At 50.2% G+C, this 8,080-nt stretch overlaps 1 long non-coding RNA gene across 1 annotated transcript; it reads left to right on the top strand.

Annotated features, from left to right (window-relative positions):
* The first annotated feature begins 291 nt into the window (after positions 1-291).
* LOC116654305 lies at positions 292-6,655 on the top strand. The gene is made up of 5 exons (XR_004309448.1): positions 292-739; positions 2,271-2,359; positions 2,918-3,128; positions 4,648-4,757; positions 6,222-6,655. It is a non-coding gene; the product is annotated as an uncharacterized LOC116654305 (long non-coding RNA).
* Positions 6,656-8,080: the final 1,425 nt, after the last annotated feature.

Raw genomic sequence — 8,080 nt, 5'->3', positions numbered from 1 at the left:
CTGGGGATGAGTCCCTGCCCAAATGAGAGAGCTGGAGGAACTGGACCAAAGGAAGAAGGAGAGATGCTGGGAAGACGCGTTTCAATGTGTGGATACTGCTTGCCTTACTCCTGTGAGTTACTTACTTACACTGTGAGTTGTCCTGAAATATGTTTGTTTCCTAAGCTCAAGCTCCATCCAGAGTGATTGCTCCTTGGCTGTAGCTATTGTGTTGCACAAAACAATAAATCTCCATTAATTAGGCACAAAATGAGAGCAGCAGAGGCAATACCCCGGGTAAGAAGCCACGTTTCACTGCTGCTAGCACTGCCCATGTGCAGGTTGAGTGTTCTGCACTCATATCCTGGGCTTTTCTTGCCACCCTGCAGCCTTGCTTCAGGGCACTGGAAACAATTGCACCCAAACTTTTGGAGCAAGCCTTTTGCTCTCCCTATGCTGCCAGCATCTTATCCCATAGTGGCTTCGGCTGTCACTACAGCACCCCTTCCTTCTCCACCAGGCACTGCTTGGTTCAAATTAACTCTGCCAGCAATGCTCTGCTCTGTTTTCTTCTGGTTTCAACAACCTCAGGGCTGCTCAGCTCTTGTGTGGCCATTTCCCCTCTGCGCCTTTGGGATAGATGGAATGAAGATTGGTCCGAGGCAAAGCTGGCAGCCTGGGAGATCGGTTTTGGAGCCGAGAGGGATGAGCATCCCCTTGTGAAGCTCTGCAAGGCCTCAGCTTCTCACTGCTGGAAACCGTGAGTGTGGGCTGGAAGATGTGCCAGGGAGCCCCAGGCACACACTGGGACCAGGGGGAGCATCCAGAGCAGGCTGCAAGCAGCTTCAGCAATTATCTAGCAAGTAGTGCCAGGATGTAGGGCATGGTGTGGGGATGGGAATACAACACACCTCCATAGGGATTTTAGGAAGTTCCTGGGGTGCTTTGATGAGTGAATGCCATATTGGCTGCTTGCCGGTCCTGCAGAGCACTACGCCTAGTACCTATCCCTGCATCCACACAGCCCCGATGAGAGCAGGCCCAGAAGATGTATTGTAGTCCTTTGGCTGGAGAACCAGCAGCAGTCCTTCATGTGGGGCTTCCAGCCCCCTGGAGAAACCACATCAAGAGCATCCCTGCCTTTGTGGTGCTATGGATGTGAGTGGGCTGGGGTTACCTTTCAGATCACTTTGCTCACACTGTGAAATCAATACTCCTGAAAACAAAGGCTAGAGGAGAGCTGGGTCTCTGCTTGGGCTTGGGAGAATTTCCTTCCAAGATGCTGTCACAGGTTGCAGGGGAAGGCACTCTGGGCTGAGGCACTGGTGTGTTTCTGGATCTCTCCTGGGTTTAGGCGGCTCGTGGGTATTGACTGTCATGAAATGGAGAGGGTGCATCATAGCTTTGCTCCACAGGGAGCAGAGCATAGAGATCCATGGTGGGGATTAACGGTGTCTGCTCTCTGGGGTGGCTCCAGAGGATGAGAAATGCATGGCCAGGCACAGCACAAAGCCCAGAGGAGCAGAGTGATCTCATGCATTTCCACCTTCTTTTCATCAGCAATCAGCGCTGGGAGTATTGCAATGAACTTTCTGGTGTTAATCTGACATGCTTCAGGAGCAATGATTTCAGGATGATTTTCTCTTCCCCCCCACCCCAAAACCCAACAACAACAAAACAACCCAAAAGCTTTGCTTTCAATGTGCTGGGTCAGCACTTTGGCTGCTGCTGGTTTTTTTCACTTTGTGCTTTTCCCCTCATTAAATCCTGCCCTCTGCGGCAGTGCGTGAGCTCAGGCACTTTGACACACTCGGTCCCTGCCAGCTCCTGCCACTGAGCCCTTCTATGATTGATTGCTGTGTGAAAAGGGCTGCAGATGCTGTGGTTGTGCAGAACAACAGGGGGCTGCTTGCTGTGGCCCGGGAAGATGCTATCTGCCTGGGATTCGCCTTGGATAAAGCCCCAGAAGGCCTCCTCTTCAAGTTGCACAACCAGTTGAGGCCACCCTGGATTTGACCATTTCTTGGCAGAAGCACCGAATGGAATCAAACATTTTAACAAGCCCCTTCTGAGGGGCAGTTTGGGCAGGAAAGTCCCAGGGCTGCAGAACATGTGGGGGCTGCCCTAATGAAGGGAGGGGACCTTGGGTTAGGATTGGGGTTGGGGTTTGGGTCTGAGGAGGCCAGATTTCTCCTGGCCAAATTGATGGAACCGTGGAAAACCCTGAGATGCAGAGATGTTCTGTAGGTGAGTGTGAATAATCTGTTGTTATTCACATTCTCTGTTTTCAGCTGCTTTTTCCACCCCTCCTCCTTTGTGGGAAGTGACCAAGGTACGGTTTTCCAGTCTGGAGCCTCTTATCTACATGCAGATGGTTTTGGTAAGTAGCTTCCCAGAAGGATGGGAGCCCACCTGCCCCCTCCTAAATGCACAAATACATGAACAAAACCATTGCAAAACAGCCCTGCCCACATGTGCAGAAACTACACATCCATTGGGTCACCATTGTATGCAGCCTCTCTCTGCTGCAAAGGGCTTTCTCTTTCACTCTGCAGTACATGGAAAAGCCCCATGCTGGCATTTGGAGAGATGGTGTCCACCCATCAGCCGCTGCCACCCCACACAGAGCAGTGTCTCAGCCCAGGGAATCAATCCTGCCTAATGTATAAATATTAGATCTGGAGTCTCAGCTGCAGAGGAGAAAGTGGAGCTGTCAGATAAGCTGCAATTAGTGCATTTATCTACTTTATTTTCCTGTCGTTTCCCCAAACTCCTTTTGCCTGTCTGCTCCTAATGCATTATTAAATCTGCTCTAAGTGTTGATTAAAGAAGCTGAAATCCCAGGTGTTTGTTACCCAACACTGCTGAGATGCACTCGCAAAATACCTTATGCAAATTGTAGTTTTTTGGTCTATGCTTTTTTTTTCTCTCCTCACAGATTTGCCACCCTTTCTATATACATTCAAGCCAAAGAAATGTGTTTTCAGCAGAGGTTCCGTGCTGTGCTTTGCTTAGCGACGTGTCTGACTTTGAGGTGGCACCAGGTCCCCGTGCAGGGAGCACACAGCTCTGCCAGCTCAGCCTCCAGTTGTAGAGATGCATTCACCGAGGGCTCCAGCATCTCTTTAAGCCAAACACTGCAAAAAGAGGTAGATCTATTACCATTGCTCATGCAAGAGTAAACACAGCAATCAATCGCAGCTCCAGACTCACTCCTCTCCTTTGCAGTTTGGATGTTTAGAAGTAATTTCGGGAGTAATCACTGCAAATGGAAGCATGGAAGTAAATGCCTGCAATAAAACATTGCGGGGGTGACTGTTATCCTAATGATATTTCCAACAAACACTGCTGAAATATGTTTGCTTCTCTAAAATTTGCAACAGAGCTTTAACGTTCTGAGTGCTAAATGGGGTAAATACCAGCCAGGATGATTCTGAGATGATTTTTTCCTTGCTGTAGCAAAGATGAGGCATGTTCTGTCCTTCCTCCTGTCCATGGCGTTATCCTCTGCTTCCCAATTTGCTCACGCTTTATGTCATGCTACGGATCCCCTTTCCATTAACCCAGTATAAATAATTGCTATCTTCTTTCACAGAGCAAACACAAACTTTGCAAACTGGCAGCAGCCTTACAGCAGAAAGCTGCTGGCCAGATTCCAGTGGCCTTTTCTACTTGGTTTTTTTATTTATTTATTTTTTTATTCTTTTCCAGATGGGTTCATCTCTTATTCCTTGTGAATAATTTATCTGGGCACGCCTGGAAATGTTCTCTCAAGAAATTATGGCTGTCTTTCAATTCCCTGTGGCAGCGCTGCCTGGGGGTGGCAGGGAGTGATCCCTTCTGCCCCCACTGAGCTTCCCCTTGGGGGGTGGGTTGGGAGGAGGTGGGCATGGGAGGGGAGGGTCATAATTAACTTCAGCCTTTGCATTTCTGGAGCTGCACTCAATGCAGAGTAGGGAGCCAAGCGGATGGGCTGCCCCTGCTTTGCTTTGATGGATGGTTGCACTTTAGGTGCTGCTGTTTGCAAATGGAGCCCGCGGTGGCAAGGTCTTGCCAGCCAAGTGCTTCTCGTTATTCAGCATTTGCAAACCAAAGTGGGATGGATGGAGGAGCGGTGCCAATCGTTGCTCCCGTAATCGTGTCTCTCCATCTGGCTAAATCTGTCAGAAGGGAGAGGAGGCCAGAAGGAAGAACTCTTCCCACTTGCAATCAAAGCGTCTAAAATGCCAAGGCCCTTCAAGCTACGGGGTGAAAATCTGGGGGAGGCCTCAGCTGTGTGCTCACTGCTCCTGCTGGGAACACAGCCAGGCTCTTGTGCTCTATCAGAGCTGTGCAGGGAGCAGTGGCCACAGTGTTGTCAGTCCTCATCGGTTGATGCCGAGCAGTGGGCAGCCATCCTTAGTGCAGTACAGTGATGTGCTGCTCTGCAGGAGTTGGGTGGTTGGGGACTGCTCTTTCTGTTGCATGCCTCTGTCTGGTGTAGAGCTGTTAAGGCAGGTGGTTAAACACGTGCCTCTCTATTGATCCTCCACTGCTTCATGGAGCTAGAGCAGTGGGCATGGTGGGATGGGCTGATGGTTGATGGGCTGATGGTTGGGCTTGATGAGCTTAGTGGTCGTTTAGAACCTTAATAAGCCTACAATTCTCTGATGTTCTCTCCTTTAACAGCCTGTGCAGTGCTCTTCCCCCTGTTTGGCACTGGGTAGCCAAGGACAGAAGTCTAAAAGGAGGCAGGTTATTCTCCAAATGTACCACAAAACAACAGCAACAACAAAGAGGTGTGTTTTTGTTTTTAAAGCAATTTTTACTAGGTACTTGGTTTGCAGCCAGCAGCCTAATGCATCACTGAATTTAGCTCTGTCTGCTCTGCAGTGCAGTTGCCCAAGAAATCAATGGCCTGACATACTTTCCTTTGCTAGAAAATACACTTTTGCTTGAGTGGGTGTGAAAACCAAGAGCTCGCCAAAACCTGCTCAGTGCTGAGGAAAATTTCCCCTTCCACATCCAGCATCAAAGGCGGCCACTGGACAAAGGCTTTGCCCTGCTACTCTTGTTTTGCTTGCAGGGGCCATGCAGCTTTCAATGCCTACTGGTGGGCAGTTAAGCAGAGGGAAATGTCTTCTATTCTGTGGTTAAAAACAACCCTATTCTGGTGTGAATTTGCAGTCCAGGTGGATTTTCTGGCTTTCTCCGTTCATGGCAATCATTCATAAAGCATCAGGAAAGCTCTGTTGCATAGCCAGGGCTGAGCATTTGTGTCCACACACTGGAGAATGCCGTGCTCCATTATAAACCCTCTGGGAGAGAGGTGTGCAAACCTCCCCGCTCCTCTGTTAAATCCCAGCCTCACTGGGAAAGCCGAAATTTAAATATAACTCCTGATTTCATAGCAGGATCCCTTGGTCGGCTGATTGTTTAATACTTGGAGAACAGCCACCCTAAAAAATAACAGAACAAAAGTCACAAAAACAACCTCTGGATCAACCTCTTTCCTGCCCATGTTTTGACACTGGAGGCGATTTCCAGGAATGCCCAAGCTGGAAGCAAACCCGCAGCCTGCAGGGATGGGGATGTGATGAGGTGACCCAGTGACAGATGGGTGCCACCACTGTGCGGTGCCTCATCCCCCTGCCACACCATGCTGCTTTCATTTCCCCTCTGTATGTTCTTAGGATCCCCTGTATTGTTGGTTTATAAGACTGTAAAGTCACAGGATTATTAAGGTTGGAAAAGACCTCTAAGATCGAGTTCAACCCCAACCCTTCTCCAGTATGCCCACTGGGCCCAGAGCCCTGGAAGCAAAGCCTAAACCACCCCCAAAAGAGGAGTACACTGATTGTATCACAGGGCTGTGTCTTTCCTGCCTGCTGCCAGGGTTTGCACAGGGGTTAAGGTCTCAGCTGATGGGGAGACCAGCTCAGCAGAGTGTCAGGGGTGGAAGTGAGGATACACAAGGGAAAGCAATGCTTCAGAGCACTATGCTGGGCAGCAGCTCTCCGAGCTGAGATTTCCTATATTACCAAGGTTTTGGTAAATTGGTTGTCATTGTAAGGAAAGTATTGGTTCCCATAGGAATCCTAGCAATTGGTTCCTAGGAATTCTAGCACCAGCATTTCCTGCTCTTCTTTCCTCTGCAAACAAGTGCCGTATCGAACCTGCTGGTGCTGATTATAACAACTCTTGGCTGTGCAGATGGCTGCCGAGTGCCGGCTTTGCTCAGAACATCCCTCTGCTCTGCCCAGGTGGCCGTGACCTGGAGAAGCCAAAAACCTGCTCCTGTCCTCCCCTGAGACACTCTTGATGTGCAGCTGGGAGTTCTCTAAAGGATTTCACAGCAGCTGAGCTCATGCAAAATGGTATTTTTTGCTTTGCCCTTTGCATGCCTTCCTTGTCCTTGTCCCTCTAGTTTCCCTCCCGCGCTCCAGAAGAAGAGAACGATGGCAGACATGCCAGCTTTGAAAGCACTGAGTGCTTCACTGAAGGCAGCTCATTACAACGTGTTCTCACCGATGTCTGCTGCCCCTTATCAGCCCATCAGCCTGAGCACATCACCCTCCGGCTGCCACCAGACACCACTCGTCCCTGGCGGCCGAGCCCTGGCTGCAGCCTGACTCACTGCGTGGGAGACAGTAATTATTCTGTCCGTGGCAAATTGGACCAGTAATAACCTTTTTCTTCATAGCAGTAATGATGCTCTTTTAAAAAAATATATTTTAATTGATCATGGATAATGAGTTGGACTGAAGGAGCGGGCAGAGAGGGGAGGGGAGGTGAGGGCAGGATGGGGCAGATGGAGCAGGAGGAAGAGGAGGTGGTGATGTCACTCAGGGATGCTGCAATGGGATGGATCCTGCACACAGATGCAGCAAGTGAGGCTGACTATGGTCCCATCAGGGATTTCTACTGTCTCTTGGTGCCTAAGCAAGGGCTGCATCCCACAGGTGAGCAGAGCATGGATCAAGCACACGAGGTCCTGCTTCCTCCTCCCTCTGCCCACACTCTCACCACTTCCCTCCCCATCTTCTGCCCACACCGTGCTGCTCTGCAGGGCCCTTCTGCTCTGCTCAGGAGGAACAATTGCCCTTTCCCAAGAAGTGTTTTGCTGTGAGCCCCTGGTGCATGTTGGATGAGAAACAAGCTGAATCCAAAAGCACAGTGACCTTCTTTGTTAGTCCTCAGAGCTTGCAAAAGGGATGTATGGGGGTTTTAATGTGAGACTGTTATGTGCCACTGCAGCATTTCAAGTACCACTACTTGCAGAGCAGGGAGATGCCTCTGTTCTTGTCTCTTGCTGGGAAGAAAATGCAACAATGCTCTCTAGAGGCAGAAGAAGTCAAGGAGAGGCTTGCTTTTCCCACTCCACACTTCACTGTGACCTCTCTGCTCTTTGCAGCTGTTTATTTCCCACATAAACAGCAATTTCAGGCCATTTTGGCCTCTTGTGCTGTAGCTCAGATTGTTTGTTTCACCCTACCCCAGGACAACCTCATGTAATTAGTGTGAGAGAGGGTTGGGAGCAGCTGGGAGCTATGGTCCAGGTCAGGATGCGGCTGTGGGGCTGGAAGGCCATGCAGGGTGATTGGAATGGGGAAGGATGCTGGAAGAGATGGGCTCCAGTATGGTCCAGCATCACTGTGGGGCAGGGAGAGCCCATGGAGCTTGCAGTGGGGTGATGGTAGGGGAACATCCCTAAGGACTGATTCACCCCAGGGCAGGTAGAACTGCAGTGAAACAGGAGCTGCAGGAGTTCAGTTGGGCAGCAACTGCCCCTTAATAAAAGCCATGGGGGGCAGAGGGGCTGGTCAGGGTGGCTGTGGGTCTGTGTGTCTCTTGCTATGGCTGCAGCTTTGTGTGTGTGTACATACACGTGTGCATGCAGTTTGATCCTGAAAGACCTTTCTGAGGTGCTGAGCCCTGCCCATGGAGATGCTGCAGGAGCTCCTACGTTGCATAAGCCAAGGCTGAAAGTCAGCTCAGGAGGAGCTGGGCCAGGTGCAGCTCCTGCAAAGGGGGCTTGCAGATGTTAGAGCTGTGCAGGTGAACTACAGAGGTTAGAAGTCTGCAAGAACTGCAGACAGTGAGATGTTAGCTCCCTGTCTCA

Source organism: Coturnix japonica, chromosome 20 (genome assembly GCF_001577835.2).
Source record: "Coturnix japonica isolate 7356 chromosome 20, Coturnix japonica 2.1, whole genome shotgun sequence".
NCBI classification, from domain to species: domain Eukaryota; kingdom Metazoa; phylum Chordata; class Aves; order Galliformes; family Phasianidae; genus Coturnix; species Coturnix japonica.
This window is presented reverse-complemented; position numbering and strand designations above follow the sequence as displayed.